The 18,541-nt window shown below is 36.7% G+C and overlaps 1 protein-coding gene across 6 annotated transcripts in view; it reads left to right on the forward strand.

Moving 5' to 3' along the window:
• Positions 1–18,541, forward strand: part of GAS2 (growth arrest specific 2) — a 137,132-nt gene that overhangs the window by 21,821 nt on the left and 96,770 nt on the right. The window lies entirely within an intron of this gene.

An 18,541-nucleotide genomic window follows, 5' to 3' on the forward strand; every position in this document is an offset into this window, starting at 1 on the left:
TTTAATAGTGAAGGAAAAGAGGTAATTAAAAAGTAAGGTTAAAATATTGTTGAAGTCAGCTTAAAGTAAAAATAAAAACAACTATTAAACTTTCTGCAGCTCTGGCAAAAAGAGTATAACTGATTATTTATGTATAGTTTATTTATACAACTGAACTAACATCCAAACAGAAGATTAAGCTTCCTAAAACCCTATTTTTTTTTATAGCACTGTCCATGGCTTGAGGATAGTATTTTATATCACTTTAAGAAGTACTATATAATATAAAAGCCTCTTCATTTTAAAAAAAAATCTTATAAGCAGCTTTGTGAAATTATCAATTAATTTAGTGGCTCCCAAATCTGTTGTACATTGGAGTCACCTGAGTATTTTTTAAAAACTATTGATACCTGGCTCCTATGCCCAAACATTCTGATTTAACCTCTGTAGGGAGCAACCTGCAGGTGTCTAAAAACCTCCTCAGGTCATTTGAACGTTCAGCAGTTTGGGACCCACTTCATTGGTTAGGTGCAGACTAAGTGATTTGTGCAAGATCAAGAATAGGTTCCCTGAAACCCAGGTAGTTAGGTTTACATTGAATATTTCCCATAGAAAAAAATGGAGGCTTTCAAATTGGGTATAAATAACCTGGTTTAGGGACAGTAGTGGCAAAGATAGATGGGCTAGTCAATACCTCCTCTGAATTAGTGAAACTAAGCTGTATGTAGGAGATGTTAACACAGAATTTTTAAAAAATTCAACAGTCAACTTGATCCCTTCTGATTTCATGTCACAGGAAGCCCTTAGTAATTTTCCTCTAGCGTGAGGAATGAGAATCTCACGTTCACATTCTCACAGCAATAGTTTTCGTCTTCCTGATTGATAGTTAATTTGGGGATTTTGCAGCTGTGTAAACACATTTGAGTGAGTAAGTTATGCTTGGTATGTGTGAAATATGGCTGTGTTCAGAATGACTTAAATACTCTTTAATATTTGAAAGAAAATTTAATAAATATGTGAGACAGTTTACATAATTAATATTTTAGTTATAAATTCATGACTGTTATATTCTGTTTGGGCTTGATAAAATACCCTGAAGGAAAATACATTATATTTTATAATTTTTTTCCTTTGGGCATCTGTAGATTAATAGAAAAAAATATGATCTATGTTTATTAGTTATAAGTATTACCCTTAGCCCTAGAGTTTTCTCACTTTGAATGGAAGCACTGCAGAGATTTACATAATTAGGCAATAGTCGGGTAGAAGGATTTAAGATTAGTATGCAGCCATTAAATTTTAATTAATTTTATTTTAATTTATGTATCATAATATCAAGTCACTATAATTATAAATGTTAATATTTCTGGGGCTGAAGATCATAAAAGGCAAAAATCTAAACAAAACCAAGTTTTCTAATATCCTATCAAGCTGAGAAAACCAAAATAAGTGTTAAGTCCAAGATTAGGTTTTATGCCTTTTGACTCTTAATTACCTAACTCAAAATTAGCATCTGCCATCAAGACTGAGTAATTATACGGATGCATGAACTTTCACTTCCTGGTCCAGATGGAGTTCAAACGTCTGACTGTCTTTGTATTGTATACTTACTTTGTTTTTTCTATCAGTAATGACTTGTTGATTTTTGTGCACGATTCTTTCAGCCACTAAGGGATCAACATGGGGCAAGATATCTAATGTGTTCAACCTCTTTTTATTTTTTTCCTCCTAACATTCCTTTCTGTCTGTCTCGTGTATCTTGTATCTTGAAAGCCTCTGCCCAGACATAAGCGTTTCCCTAGGTTCAGAGCTTCCTTTGACTTCAAAGAGTCCTGGTTAGTTAGATCAGGTTTGAAACACATGAAGGGGAAAGGGAGAAAAAAAAGGAAGTTCTGTTACCTAGTAGAATGCCACATTATGCTCCAAGGAAGGAACTTAACATTCACCATCTCAACGTAGAATCCACTCCTTGTTTGGCGGAAAGAACAACCTAGTCAGATAGAATGCCCAGAGTGCTTTTGCCCATCAAGAATACCTCGTTCTCTGAGCTGTAAGATAACAATGCCTCAGGATGTTGTACCATCCAGGAATTAAATGAAAGACATAAAGATTAGAGTTTTGCCCTTCAAAAATCAATAGTGTGTTTTGTTTAGAGAACATCTTATCAAGATTGAATGCAGAGAAATCTAGAAATATGTGCTTATTGCTGATATCTCTGACAATAAGAAAGTATAATAGAAGTGATCAAAAGTTCTTCTTGAAAAGATCTCAGTTGCAATTAATTTAAAGTTATACATATCTCTCTATACAACTAAAATAATAATATATTCATTAAGAAATTCATGGATTTCTTAATGCAACTATAATGGATTCATAGATGCAAATATAATGCTAGGATTAAACCAACAGAATGAATCAGAAGTAGATGGAGGAAATATAGGTGTAATAGTGTGAAAATAAAAGGGTTTTTTAATGCATTATTTTGCTGCCTAGAACTTAGGGAAAAAGCAAAGAGAGAGAGAGAGAGAGAGATGGAGAAGTTAGTGATAAAGGTTAATTCTTCAGAATTTAAAGTAAATAAGTATAAATACCTTCAAATTTTAAATACATTAAATCATTTCCCTGTATAAAATTAAATTTCCTTGTCACCATTTTTCTAATTTCCTAAACACCTGGAAAATTTCTCATCTCTAAATCATAAATAATGAAATGTCTTGCTTAATGTTTTTCTTATCAGGAGTGTTTCCATTCTATACTATCTTAAAGGGATATGCCTACTTAGAACTTTAGTGCCATAGTAAAATGTTAGAGTATCATGTAGAATGATATGAAAAGAAACTTGACTTTGTTTTCTACTCATAATCAGCAAGACATAAGGGACTTGATATGAGCTAAATATACAGGCCAAGATAAAAGAAAAGATCAGTGCAGTGCAGACTGACCGGTGGTGGTGCAGTAGATAGAGAATAAACCTAGGATGCTAAGATTCCAGGTTTGAAACCTCGAAGTCACCAGCTAGAACACAGGCTCATCTGGCTTGAGCACAGGGTTGCCAGGTTCAGTGTGGGATCACAGACATGACCTCATGACCTTGGCTTAAGCCCAAGGTCACTGGCTTGAGCAAGGGGTCACATGCTCAGCTTGAGCCCACTGGTCAAGGTACATATCCAGAAGCAAACAATGAACAAGTGACACAACTATGAGTTCATGCTTCTCATCTCTCTTTCTCTCTTTCTATCTCTCTCACTCTCGTTCTCACAAAGATAAAAAATAAGAAGGAGCAGTGTGAAAAAAGGAGGTATAATAGGGATGGCATATTTGTACTTACTGATTTTACCTGGATCTTTAGGCCTAATTGAACTAATCCCATATGTAACATTTCTACTCAGTGATGAAGTATTGCTTGGCACAGCTAAATATATTGGCAAATTGATTATCTAGCACTATGTTTATGATAAACAGATCAAGTTCCATGTGTTCAGAATGACTTAAAGGTCACTTTTATCTCAAGATGGAGGTTCAATCTCCATCAAACAAGCAAGCTAGGAAGCAATCTCCATCAAATAGCAAGCTAGGAAGATTTTCATGATGTCCTTTAGAAAGAAGGCAGTGTTCCTGCATAGCTCCTAATACTGGGCCCAGAAATTTCATTTAGTTGAAAAAAACCCATCCTGCATTCATAGAATTCATCTTTTACCCTCTGGAATGCATGTATTTTATGAAACCATATAGTTTTTCTACTATTTCTATTCTTTAATATCAAGTCAGCAAACTGTTATGACATAGAAGAGTTTAATGTCTTGTTTGCTGTGGAAATGTCCATTGTCTCTACGGGTTAAGTCACAGAGCAGGAGCTGCAATGCAAACAATAAGAGAGCTCTGTTATTTTTGTCAAGTGCATTCAAACTGCTTCTGGAGTTTTCTATCATCAGGATTAAGAAAATTGCCTTTTCCTGATGGTTAGAAACATGCCAAATGCCAGAATATTTACTAATACACTTCAGTGAAAAGACCTCATCTGGAATAGCAACTCTGATTGAAGCTGTCACTTCATTTTAATTTTCCTGCTGTTCTTCATATCCCATCCATCTTTTATATTGGTTTAATTGATGGGAGATGTGATAGAAATCATTTTCCTTACAATGTTTGGATCATTGACAGTAGCCTGAATCTATGATTATTTTTTTAAGTTCTAGTATTTTATTTGGTCTGCCTACCGAATAGTAAGTTATTCCATATGCCAAGTATATGCCAATAACAATCCTGACAGTTGCTGTTCTCATATCCATGACAATTACTCATTCAGGAAAACATATGAAAATAACCTCTTATGTGTTCAAAGGCACAGTAGTCAGAGTGTGAGGTGGACTTAGGTAAAAAATCCATCTATCACCTCATCCCCACAAGGCCTTTCTCTTTCTCTAATGCAGGGGTCCCCAAACTTTTTACACAGGGGGCCAGTTCACTGTCCCTCAGACCATTGCAGGGCTGGACTATAAAAAAAACTATGAACAAATCCCTATGCACACTGCACATATCTTATTTTAAAGTAAAAAAACAAAACGAAAACAAATATAACATTTAAAATAAAGAACAAGTAAATTTAAATCAACAAACTGACCAGTATTTCAATGGGAACTATGCTCCTCTCACTGACCACCAATGAAAGAGGTGCCCCTTCCGTAAGTGCGGTGGCGGCCGGATAAATGGCCTCAGGGGGCCGCATGTGGCCCGCGGGCCGTAGTTTGGGGACCCCTGCTCTAATGCATAGTGTACAGTTCAGGTCCCTTTGAAGATTAGTAGGAAGCTGTCCAGTCAAGACTTGAGATCATGGCTCCTTTCATTCCGTAAGTCCTGGATCTATAACTTGGCTCTAGTATAGGGAATTGAGTCATTAGGAAGATTCTCTCATTTGTTGTTGTTGCTGTTTTTTTTGTTCTACAAGTCAAGAACTTAGGGAGTTGTTAGGGAGTTGCCTTTAAATTTATTCTTGAAGGCCCCATGATTAATAAGTCACTGTTAGATCCCCTTGGGGACAGCTCATTCTAGGAGATTTGATGAGCCTGCTCTGTGCTCTGGCAGCTGTATCCATCTTTCCTATGGAAGTTAAGTGCCACCATGTATTCCTGCCAGCCTGAGAATCTCTGTTCTCATTAAAATGAGGGAGCTACTCCATCAGCATTCTCAATCTGGACAGAGAAGTCACATTAAAAAGTTGTGGAACTTTCCTCACCGACCTGTTCTTCACATCTTAGTGAAAAATAGATTTTTTGGGGCCCCACTGAGTGACACAGTAAAAAATATATATATATTTAGGTGAGATGTACATTATCATTGCATGCAGTGTTTCTCCTCTACATTTTTAATTTCTTTCTTTATATTATCCCAAGTGTTTTCTGGCCTTGTATTGTCATTTAGTGTGGGCTGGCATTGCACATATGTTGGTGTTATCAAATCTACCAGACTTTTCTGGATCATCTGTGATTGTCTGTGCTAGCATACTGAATTTTAGTTAGTACAGTTAGGGTAAATCAATTCTGCCAAATCTAAAACTACATACTGTTTTCCTCAGATGAGTATCCTCAAATTTTATTCCATAAATGGGAAAAAAAACCTGCCATAATATACTTAGTAGCACTCAAGTATTTCAGTGTATGTTGAGACTCTGTAACAGGTTGGCCAGGAATTGCTGTGTTGGTCAAGAGTCTTGCTGTGTGATAGATCTAAATTCATCCTGATCATGGGAATGCAGATTGGTACCACCACTGTGGAAGCAGTGTGGAGTTACATCAAAAAATTAAAAATGAACTGCCTTTTGATCCAGTGATTCCACTTATGGGAATTTATCTGAAGAAATCTGAAACACTAATTTGAAAGAATATGTGCACCCCTATGTTCACTGCAGCATTATTTACAAATAGCCAAGATTTGGAAGCAGCCCAAGTGCTCATCAGTAGATGAGTGGGAAAAAAGCTGTGGTACATTTATACAATGAAATATTATATGGCCATAAAAAGGAAAATCTTACCTTTTGTGACAGCATGGATGGACCTGGAGGGTATTATGCTAAGTGAAATAAGCCAGTTGGAGAAATACAAGTACCATATGATCTCATTCATGTGTGGAATCTAATGAACAAAGTAAATTAACTAGCAGAATAGAGACAGACTCCTAGATAGCAAGCCAGCTGACTGCTGTCAGGTGGGGCTAGGGCTGGGCGAGGGAAGTCGAGGGATAGAACAAAAAAGAACAAAAAAATAAAAAATAAAAAAATTCATAGACATGGAAAAAATAAAATAAAATAAATTCATCCTGATCAAGGCTGCAGTATTCTGATACCTGGTAGAGGCTGTCAGGTATGGTTATGGCTAGCTGACATTTTAAGGACAGAGCAATGGTTCCAGGAATGTCCAGGTTGTTTGACATCCTTTCCTTCGCCTGGTCCAGGAGAATACCAGGGATGGGGGAATCCACCAAGTCCCTTCCCTGCTTCCTGAGGGAGTGCTTGCTGTGTGATCTCCCAATTGACCCATCCTCTCGTATCTCTGCTTCTCCCCCAAGATAAGAATTTTAGCATTTTCCTATTTATAAACAGGAACTGGTCAGCAGACAGCAATTAAACAAAGGGCAGGAATCAATACCAAATGCAAATTATATTATTTGAATTCCTTGTATCATAGCTATTCTGTGGAAAATTCTTCCAGATTCAAAAGCTCACAAAGAAACATGAGATTTCTCAAATTTGACAACAGAACTTTTGTAAGTTGCAAAATTTATATTTACCAATAATGAGCAGTGAAACTGTAAGAGCGTTTTTTAAAAACATATTTGAAACATTTGTTCTGATTATTCATGCTGAAAGAAAAATTGGGTAGTCTTTTTGTTCTCCCTATGAAAATATTTCTAAATTGTTGTTTATGAAGAGGCAATCAAAAAGTATAAAGACAAAATCTTCAAGAAAAAATAAAATAGGGTTCTGTGGAGCAGTTAATTAATAAAAATATTGTGGGGATTTTTTTTTGTGCTTTGGGATGGTTCCAGTGTTTATTATCTTTTAAAAGTTACTAATTTGTTTTGCCTTCTTTTATTATGCTAAATACATAAATTTATATACATAATCCTGTATTCTTTTTCAAAACAGGACCCCTAAATAGTATAAGCGTAAAAATCCACAAAAAGAATGTATTCTTCAACCTCAGCATAATACACCAGCTGCTAGTTTTCCATTCCACATTTTTTTTTCTAATATGAACCTCAACACCAATTCTATATATCTCATATTTTTCTAAGGGTTCATGCCTAAACTTTACTCTCTGGTACTAAAATAAAAAACAAAGGTCTTCCAGGGCCTAGGATTTACATTATTTTAGAAAGTTATAAAGCATAGTTACTTGGGCAGTCGCTTTAGGGTACTACTGTCAGAAACAGTTGTTTTAGAAAGCGCAGCTAAACAGACGTGGTTGGTAGTGTGGACTTAGCAGCCAGACTTCCTGGTTTATCAATTTTTTTTTTTTACTTATTTACTTTTTTAGATTTTTTATTTATTTATTCATTTTTATTAGAGGGAGAGGGGAGAGAGAGAGAGGGAGAGATAGAGAGAGAACAGGGGGAGGAGCAGGAAGCATCAACTCCCATATGTGCCTTGACCAGGTAAGCCCAGGGTTTTGAACCGGCGACCTCAGCATTCCAGGTCGACACTTTATCCACTGCGCCACCACAGGTCAGGCCAACTTCCTGGTTTAAACATGACTCCATTTATTAGCTTGGGAAAATTACTTAACTTTTTTCTGCCTTCATTTCTTCATTTGTAACATGTAAATAGTGATAGTACCTACCTTATCAAGTTGTTATGAAGACTAAATAAATTAATATACATACGCACTGAGTAGTACCTACAACCATGTGTGCTCATGAACATTAAGCTACTAAATTTATTTTATCTTTCCTCTTAGGATTCAAATTTTGGCAAGAGAGAATCCGATTAGTGCGATTAATAGCCAACTTGCTGACCAAATCGTGGCCTCACCTTGATTGACATTTGCTCAGACTGAAAAAGAGGGGTTATTTTCCAAAGGAAGGGAAATGGGATTCTGGAAGAGGAGAGTTGTCTTTTATGATCACCTCCACGTTTATGGTTTCCCCATCTTTCAGAGTACCTGTACCACATTGCTATACTTAGTTGACTGCTTGTTATCGCTTTAGTAAACTGTAAGACACTTGAGGACATGGTGTATGCTTTATTCATACATTGGTCTATTATAATACCTAACATATATGTGCTTAATAGATATATTTTTGGATGAATAAATGACTGAATGGCCCAATATAGTTTATACTTGGAGATCCTAAAAGGTTATCAGTGGGTTTTAGCAATACTTAGTTTTTAATCATAAAGAATTATATTCTCATCAAGCTTGAAATTCCTCCTTCTATGGGTTTTGCTTAACTCAAAAGTCCTTGATGTTCAAAATTATATGGAACAAATTTGACTTTTAGTAGTGGAGAAGACAGAGGATGGAGAATTTTAGGGTGGTTCAGGGGAAGAGAAAGGATCTGAGGACATCAGACATGTTGACACAGGACTGGCTGGTTTAGTAGACTCTGGAGTCTGACCTAGTTGGTAAGAGACTTCTGGAGGAGGTGGGTCATGTAGTTAATTGTAGATGTTACTATATAGTCATAGGATGTTATATTATTTCAGTTTAGAACATTATCTAAAGATAAAAGTTATGGGAAAATGAGCATTTTATTCAACTTGAGGGTTATTTTTCAAGGCCTGTGTTTGCCATGGTCCCAATAAAATCAAGATCAGATGAGTGATAATTATGTTTTTGTGAGTTTCTTTTCTTTTCTTTTTCTTTTTTTTTTACAAAAAGAGGGATAGATAGGGACAGACAGACAGGAATGGAGAAAGATGAGACGCATCAATCATTAGTTTTTTGTTGTGACACCTTAGTTCTTCATTGATTGCTTTCTCATATGTGCCTTGACTATGGGGCTACAGCAGACCAAGTAACCCCTTGCTCGAGCCAGTGACCTTGGGTCCAAGCTGGTGAACTTTGCTCAAACCAGATGAGCCCATGCTCAAGCTGGTGACCTTGGGGTCTTGAACCTGGGTCCTCCACATCTCAGTCCGACGCTCTATCCACTGTGCCACCGCCTGGTCAGGCGACTGTTTTTGTGAGTTTCACTGTGATTTTGTGAGTTTCCCCACCATTGAGAATTTGGAAGAAGAATAATTATAGGGTCTTTCAGGTAATAGATTCTCAAAAGATCTTTTCACCTGAAATGAGGTATTATTGCAATAATTAAGAGTTGAGGCTTTCAGTTACTGAAGGAACCATAAAGATGATTCACTGTGTGATTTTTGCATCTTTTTCTCAATAACTGCCTCTTGTCCAATAAAAATAGTTGGTGAGTGAAATGGGAATATAAGAATCCTTGTTTCCCCTCAGAGTCTCTAATTAGCCATCTATCAAAACACTATTTAACAACCAAGGTAAAAATACACTGTAATAGTGCAGGAGGGAATCAGAAAATCACCGTGCTTAGGAACAACGAGCAATAAATGCTGTTGTTGCCTTTCCAAAAAAGGCGTTATGTGATTAACCAATGGATAAAAAAAAAAAAAAAAAAGTAAAAATGATCATGGAGTATAGCAAGTTCTATATCTATGTTATTTTAAAATTTGATGGATGACTGATGAGTTTATGTTAGGAATAAGAGATGATGTTTACGGTGATGTTGATGTGCATATGTATTGGTGATGAGATAAGGTGTTGCAAAGGCATACAGAGTCTACTCAACAAAGGAGAATTATGATGTATGTGGTCATACATAGATTTTTTAAGTCAAGCTTATAAAGTCATTTGAAAAAATTAATTTCCAGCAGTCACAGGTTAAATAAGAGAAAGGCAATATTTTATTGTGTGGCTGACTTTAGAATAGAACTTGAGACATTTAGTATACACCGAAATATTTTTTTTTCTTTCTTTCTGAAGCTGGAAACAGGGAGAGACAGTCAGACAGACTCCCGCATGCGCCCCACCGGGATCCACCTGGCACGCCCACCAGGGGCGACGCTCTGCCCAGCAGGGGGCGATGCTCTGCCCCTCCGGGGCGTCGCTCTGCCACAACCAGAGCCATTCTAGCGCCTGGGGCAGAGGCCAAGGAGCCATCCCCAGCGCCCGCCCGGGCCATCTTTGCTCCAATGGAGCCTTGGCTGCGGGAGGGGAAGAGAGAGACAGAGCGGAAGGAGGGGAAGGGGGTGGAGAAGCAAATGGGCGCTTCTCCTATGTGCCCTGGCCAGGAATTGAACCCGGGTCCCCCGCACACCAGGCCGACGCTCTACTGCTGAGCCAACTGGACAGGGCCTACACCGAAATATTTTTATACACGTAGGTTTATTACAATTTTATTTTTAGTGTGTCTTACCTACTTCCTTAATCAAAAGTTATATCGATTAAAAATAATAGCTGCTTTATAAAGTATAATGTGCACAGCCAAGTCCAATATGTTTATATTCTTTATATATGGGCCTATTGCCATAATTTTAATTGGATTTCAATACATTCATTTGACCATTCCCACTACTCATACATTAATACCTCCTTTAATATTTATTATTATAAAATCAAGTCGAAATTATTGTCATTTTGTCCTCCATGAATCATAGAAGTATTGCCATTCTCCCTCTTGTCACCTAATTCTTTTGGTGAGTGGCAGAGAAAGCCAATAGGTACCTAAGAAGGTGGGCTGAGGTTCTTTGGGAAAATTACTTAAAACAGTATAAAGTTTGTTGAATTATCTGTACATAGATTTAAAAGTTGAGCTACATTGTGGCTTTGCTTACTTACTATTATTTGGATACATGTGTAGGTCCTAGCCAAATGGAAAATAAACCCTGTGCAAATCTTGGAATTAACCTTTGTGGCAAACATTCATGATTGAGACAGCTTTCTTTTTATGTACTTGAAGCAAACAAAATGAATCAGAATTATATCAGAATTCCCTTCACATTACAGGTGAGAAAAGAGTAATCTGTTCTTATGTTTGGCTCCTTTTTGGATCTGTTGTCAACAAATGGTTGCCAACCTTTTTAAATGAGCAAGAGCAAGTTATTATTTTCTCAAAGCCTCATGTTGTCATATTGGAGTTTGCTTCTGCTGAGCTCTTTGAGCTCAGATGTGAGAGAGGGTATTTCTAGCCCTATTCAATGCTCTGCTAAGAATCCTCACATGCCAGATCAAGAGGGAGAGACAGACCAGGTGGCAGCATTTAGAAATTTGCCAAGTTTCTGTGGCTACAAGTTTCTGTGGATCTGCTAATAAAAGACCCTCCTGCAAAACTGTCCAGAAGTTCTTTGCTTTCAATAGTTCAAATTGTAAGTTAGTTTTGGTACAGTATAACAGTTTCATTAAAGGCACATGAAGCATAAGATTAAAAATAAAACATGTTGATTTGAAATTTCTGAAAGCATGGAAAAAAATGAAAACAAATTGTGAATTATAAGGAGGAGGCACACACACACACACACACACACACACACTTTTCATGCACATAATTTCACAGAACCAGCAGAATGTCGCCCCCTGAGCATAAAAGTAAACCTGATCACTTTTTTCCATGACGACATCATCTCTTCACTTACAGGCTCACATCCTGCATTGAGCCGCATGCAGGCACACGGGCAAGACAAGATTGTAAAAGGAGTGTAACTGGGGAACTGTTTTCATGACATTCGATAGCGCTCATTGTGGTCACTGCTGTTTCAAAGCACTGTGGATGTAGAGCACTATGTCATGAGAAGTCACTCTCACCATATGGAAAACAGAAAATTAATTGTTTTAAAATGAGCTGTTACTAAATACTTTGGAGAAATGCAGGTCACTTGGACAAATCAATAATGACTGTACATACCATTTCTGAAAGGAGAACATTCACAGATTTTATAACAGGGGCCTTTTTTGTCAAGGGACTGAAAATTAGGGGAAAAGAGTTCTTTTTTAATTTAAAAGTGTCTGAGAATTGCTAGGTGATTTAAGATGTAAGTGTTCATAGTCACTGGTGTGTGGTCCGAGGTATGTGGCACTTACTGGTACATTACAGAGGAGTGGCATAATGTTTTCTAGATGAGGTAATTCAGTTGACAGTCTACAGAACTCTTCAACTATATCTTAAGCTTTTAGAGGCTGACTACATGAATACCTTCTATTGTTTCACTTAGCAGTCTGAAAATGCATTACATATCATGCATGAAGCCGTCTAGTATGTGTTTTGTGTTTATACTACTTTGCTAGTCATGTCTAATTTCACAGTGGCTTAGGCTGCTTGTCTAATGGATGTCTAGCTGCCATCACTGCTCCATTTAAGAAATAACCAATGTAGCAATTTATGAATCTTGAAGCCAAAATTAAAAAAAAAGAAAGAAACTTGCCCTTGCCAGTTGGCTCAGTGATAGAGTGTCAGCCTGGTGTGTGGATGTCCCAGGTTTGATTCCTAGCCAGAGCACATAGGAGAAGTGACCATCCACTTCTCCACTCCCCCTCCTTTCTCTCTATCTCTCTCTTCCCCTCCTGCAACCAAGGCTCCACTAGAGCAAAAAAAGTTGGCCCCAGCACTGAGGATGGCTCCATGGCCTCCACCTCAGGTGCTAGAATGGCTCCAGTTGCAAGGAGCAAGGATTAAGATGGGCAGAGCATCGCCCCTAGTGGGCATGCCTAGTGATCCCAGTCAGGTGCTTGCAGGAGTCTGTCTCTCTGCCTCGCTGCTTCTGACTTAAAAAAAAACAATAAAAAAATAATAAAATAACTTACTTTAAAAAATAGTTAAAGAATAATTAAACCTTTGAAATAAAAAGAAAGATAGGAATCTTAAAATGGAATGAAATAAGTTCAAAATAAATGACGAAAATCACTTGAGAGCCTCTTTTGTTCTAGATGTTATAGAGGATAGACTCTTCTAGGTCAGGAATACTTGCTTTTGTGCTGGGTCTTCTTAGGCAGTCGGGTGAAGTCTGCACATCTCTTCTCAAATTTATGTTTTTAAATATGTGAAACAAAACATGTAGGGATTAACAGATACAGAATAATGGAAATTAATTATTAAATGACAGTTATTCCAATATCAAACATAAATATTAAAGCATAAACTAAAAAGAAAGAAGCAATACATCTGCTTTTTTATTCATCTGGCCTATGTTCTAAAAAATACTGACATTTTAAAATGCAGGAGAAAGTAAACCCATTATTTCCAGCTATCTGCAATATTTGTACTGTAAAATAAAACATCGACAATTTCTAGTGGGAGAACTGTTGTATTTGGTTATATTCATAATAAAGGAATATTAAAATTTAGAGAGAGAATAAAATAAAAATAACTTTTTGTTCATCTCAAGTTCATGTCCTCCCAAAGAACCCATGTCCTAGATGATCAGAGCCTAGTGAGGAATATTGTCATAAATGTGCAGCACTCAGAATATGCAGATTTAAGTGAAGTAGAGTGGGAGCATTAAGACAGGAGATGTTAATATTTATATTTTTACTTATATAATAAATGTGTGCAAGTATATATATATATATAATTATAAATGAAGACCCAAAACATATTTTGTTCCATGTTGTCCTATTGGCTATATCTAAATGTTGTTTAAAGATCAAAAAGTAGATATCTGAACTTTTTTCTCAGACTTAATGAGTGCCACATGATGTGATGATAAAGCCATTTATTAAGTATATTTAAATATTTACTAAGTACTTAATCTGTGCCAGAGTAAGCTTTTAACATGTATTAAAATGTCATCAAATAATTTAAAACGTAAGTCAGATCATGTCACTTCTTAGCTCAGAATAATTCTCCAGTGGCACCTTGACTTAACTCTGAGTAAAGGCCAACATCTTTTTGACTGCCTTCAAGGCCCTGCATGTTCTGTTCCCCACTGCCTGTGTAATCTCACATCCTCTGACTTGCTCCTACCCTACTTTGATGCAGCCATATTGCCCTCCTTGCCATTCTTTGAACCCAACAAGCAGGTCCCACCCACCACAGGACCTTTGCCAGTTGCTTTTCTGTTTTCTTTGAGCAGTCTTTCCTTAGATATGTGTATGAATTGTTCTTGATGCCTTCCCTGACCACCTTATATAAAGTATCTTACAAGAGTGCGCTCTTCTACAATTTTCAACTGATAGACGTTTATTGAGTGATAACTGTGTTCAAGATGCTGATTAAATAAAAAAAGAAAGAGCAAAGCATACTGTCTTTGCTCAAAGGCCTTGCAATATAGTTAAGTAAACAAAATGTAAATATATAAAAATACAGACACCAATAATAAGTTGTAAATAAATAATATATGCCAGTGGTTCTCAAAGTTTACATCATCATTTTATACCTTATATTGATGACATTCAGCAAATATTTACTGAATACCTAAGATAGCATGTAACACAAGGTACCTTATAGGGTAGAAGGAAGGAGAGAATAACATTAAGCTAACAATTAAGCAAACAATGAATTATTACTGTTATGTATATGTATGGGAGAATCCAGTCTCATCAGTGGCTGACCTCACCTACTCTTTTAGGATTTTTCTATTTTTCCAAAGCGGGAATGGGAATTAGCTAGAAAAAGAAGGAATTCACGGGGTTTCAAATATAGAAAATAGACCATGTGAAAGCCCCCAGATGTGGAGATGCATGCTGACTCTCAGGACTAAAGGAAAGTGAGTGTCTGGATAATTCCACAGCATCAAGAAATGAGACCCGAGCTAAGTCTTGCTGGATGTTGGTATCTATTTTAAGAACAACATGATGCCATTGAAATGTTTTAAACAGGAGCATAATAAAATACTTGTAAAAGATGACTTTAGCAGTTTGGTGAATGGATTGGAGGAGAGAGGAGAAAATAGGACTGAAGGCACGGCTGAGGGAACCGTTGCCCAGGTCAGATGAAGGATAATGGCCATTAAGTAGTGGTGCTGGAAAGAGGTAGATGTTTTGAGCTATACTGAGCCTAGGCAGTGTAGAAGAAGAACACCTTTTTCTTCTTCCCTTCTGGGTCCTTTGGCTGGTCTAATAATTAAAGTGACATAAGACCCAGTAATAGAATAAAACTAATTTCATGCAGATGAGAGCCCTACAGAAACATAAGACTCAGAGAAGTAATCAGAGCAGGAAGCTTTTATACCTTTGAGACAAAGTAATATATTTGTGCAGAGTAAAGAAGACAAAAGGATATGGGCTTCAGAGAGTAAATTGGTGAGGAAGTAACAAGGTTTGTTTATACAGGTTTCTTGGCCCTAAATTCCCTATCTCTGGTGATAAGAGTGCCTTGTCCTCTCTTGGTACAGAAGGGTACCTTTCACATGGGAGATTTATCCCCTGCTTTCAGGGAGGTAAAGGAGGGTCATAGTGTCCTTCCTGCACTGACTGTTTCTCAAGCACCTTTAATTAAAAATAATATACCAAGGTGGCATATTTTGGAGTGGCATATTCTATCCCTTTTCAGTGGGTTTAGCAGAATTTGGTGATTAATTGTATAGAAAGAGTGAGGGAAATGAGTTCAGGGTTTCATGTGTAGAGAAATGGCGAGAAGGGTTGCTTTATTTTGCAATTGAAAAGTCAGGGGAAGAGTAGGATTGGGGAAAGCTCATGGGCTCCTATGCACATGTGCAGTGTACCCACATGGATACCCAAGGGTTATGAGCCCTGTGGGCTCCTTGTCTCACCACTCCTTTCATTTCTGCTTAAGAAAAAATAAGAAAATGAGTAAGGGGTAATTCTAGCAATAGACTTGAATATACCTTAACTGGCATAGTCTGTAAAAGATACTATTTTTCAGTCAAAAACATCTGTACACTTAAATCTTAGCCAACTGAAACATGTTGTACATTGATGTCTGCTAGAAACAAGTCAGTTTGTTAGAGTTCTTAGAGAAATTTGCATAGAAGCAGTAGATTTTGAATCACCTAGACTTGCTACAAATAGATGGGCAGCAAGAAAAAGAAAATGCCATATAATTTCACAGTTAATGAATCAAATATTGAAGTTGAAAAAACCCAAACATATTCTAGGTATAGTGACTAGACAAACATGGTTGATGCGGAAAGGATATGTGGGACTTTGGGCACAGAGACTCCTGAAGTTGAGGATCCATGTGGTTGTAAAACTTTTACACTGGACTCTTGAGCTAGAGACTGGGAGCTTTAAATTTAGAAAGATTAAGATGATGATGATGATGATGATGATGATTGTGATGATGATGGACAGATTGGGTTGAAGAGATCTGACGAACATTTTGAAAAGTTTCTGCATTTATTCAGATGTAAGATATTAAAGAATTTATAGCAAGGGCATCAAAACTATACTGAAAGAGGCAGGATAATAATTGAAGGTATACAAATTACAAAATAGCAATAAATTGGGTTGGTGACTTATTGGCCACCACAGGAAGGGAAGAATCAAAACTATACTGTGAATTTTGAAGGTTAAAAAAATACAATGATGAGAGGAAGAAACTAAAAAAAGGGAAATTCTGTTTGGGAGAGAATATAAAATGACATGATAGATATCTCAGATGGCAAGATATGTAAGTAGAAATGCAGGACATTTTTGAGTTGGTGCCTCTGTGTCAGTTATTAAAATCCTCAAGAGTTTTATTGAAACTTCAGGCTGATTTTGTATCAGTTTTTTAAAACTTCTCTTGCTTCAGTTTTCCAACAAAACAACATTTAAACTCCTGTATGTGTCAGGCATTATTTTGAAAATTTCCCATATAAACTCATACCTCCCTCATAGAAACGCTATGATATATATACTATTATTTTGCCATTTCACTGGTGAACTTAAGTTACTTGCCTGAAATTACACAATTAATAAATGAAAATCCAGGGTTCAACCCAGGCAGTCTAGCTCCAAAATTTGTACTTATAAATACTATACTCTATTGACTCTCATTGACTCTAATATATGCCTTAGCTCGAGTCAGATTTGTATTTATTCAGTAAATATTCTATAATTGTACTAGGCGCTGGGGGTAATATGGTGAACAACCCCCACCCACCCACCCCCTGTTTCCTTCCTCATGAACTAAACAATCAGGAGGGAGAGGGCTGCTTATCAATTAGTCATGTGTAATAATAACACAGACAACAGGAGGGCTACTTGAACACGTAGGTTTTAACCAATTCTAAGCAAGTTTGGGGGTGCTGTTTTGGAATAAATGATCCTTCGTATGGGATTAGAAGTTAATCGGGCAAAGAGGAATGAGAAGGCCAGAGAGAACAGTTATGGGTAAGGACCACGTGGTGGTTGGTGGGGGTTGGGGGAGCGTGGGGAGTTTGTGGGAGTGGGAACAGAAGCTAGTATGTGATCATGGGAGAGAGTGAGGGCTGTAGCGCTAGGTCAGTGGGTAGGAACCAAACTAATTCACACCACGGAAGCCATAATATAAGGACCTTTGCCTTTGTCTTAAAAGAAGTGAGAAGCTAAATTTGCCTTTTGAAAAGTCTGCTCTGATTGGAGTGTGGAGAACAGACACAAGTACGCAGCATGATGAAATATATTAGAAGACGGGTAAACACAAACTGTGATTAAGTTACCATACAAATGTGAAGCAACTGTTTTAACTTTGTTTTTCTACATAAATGTGGACTTATTACAGTAATTATAGATGTGATGGTGTAACTATTTTCCCACTTTCATCAGATAATTCTTTGTAAATAGAACTTAAAGTAGACATAAATTAGAAAAAAAAAACATTAAATGAAGAAAGGCTATCCTCTAGAATTAGTATTAAGCACTTTCCAAAGCATCTTATTTAATCCTCCAAACGTGTTACAAACAATGGACCTGAAGTTCCAAAAGGTTAAATAAATAACGGTTCTTGGTCAATAAGTCTTATTGGAAGTGATTGCAGTTTCAAGAGTTAAATCTTACTTTTCTGAATAAATGAAAATTTTACATCCTCTAGTTTCAAATATATGGAGATGCTAGGGACACATCATCAGTCAATTAATGGGCACATATAATCTGCAGTGCCCAAAACTGCAGTGCAATGAAGTAACAAAAATTTGATGGGCACATACAATTTGCAGGGCCCAAAATCTGCAGTACAGTGAAGTTACAAAAAAAAAAAAAAAAAAAAAAAGAGTGTTTAGAAATCTGGTAGTCACTAAATTGGGTTTCTTGGAATCTACTTATAAAACAACCTTTAGACCTCTGAAAATGCTTTTCTTTATTGGATACATTAAAGATGGGCACCAAAAAATTAGAATATTAGAATCAGTGACTCTGTGAACTCAAAATTTGCTGCCATTAAATATAAAGAATTACATCTTTGAATAAACAAAATGTTTGTTGGAAATAAGAAAACTCAAGATTCATTTTAAAAGAATTTTCCTGTGTATTTCCTTAATGGAGTTCCTTGATTGTAGAGGAGACACAGAAAACTATTGTAATATACATTCTCATAAACATTTTAAAAAACTATCATCAATTTGTTTTAGTTTCTGTAATTAATTCTTAGCAATTACTATTAGTTTTGTGGAGAATCAGAGGGACTGTCACTC

This window comes from Saccopteryx bilineata, chromosome 1 (genome assembly GCF_036850765.1).
Source record: "Saccopteryx bilineata isolate mSacBil1 chromosome 1, mSacBil1_pri_phased_curated, whole genome shotgun sequence".
In the NCBI taxonomy this organism is placed as follows: Eukaryota; Metazoa; Chordata; class Mammalia; order Chiroptera; family Emballonuridae; genus Saccopteryx; species Saccopteryx bilineata.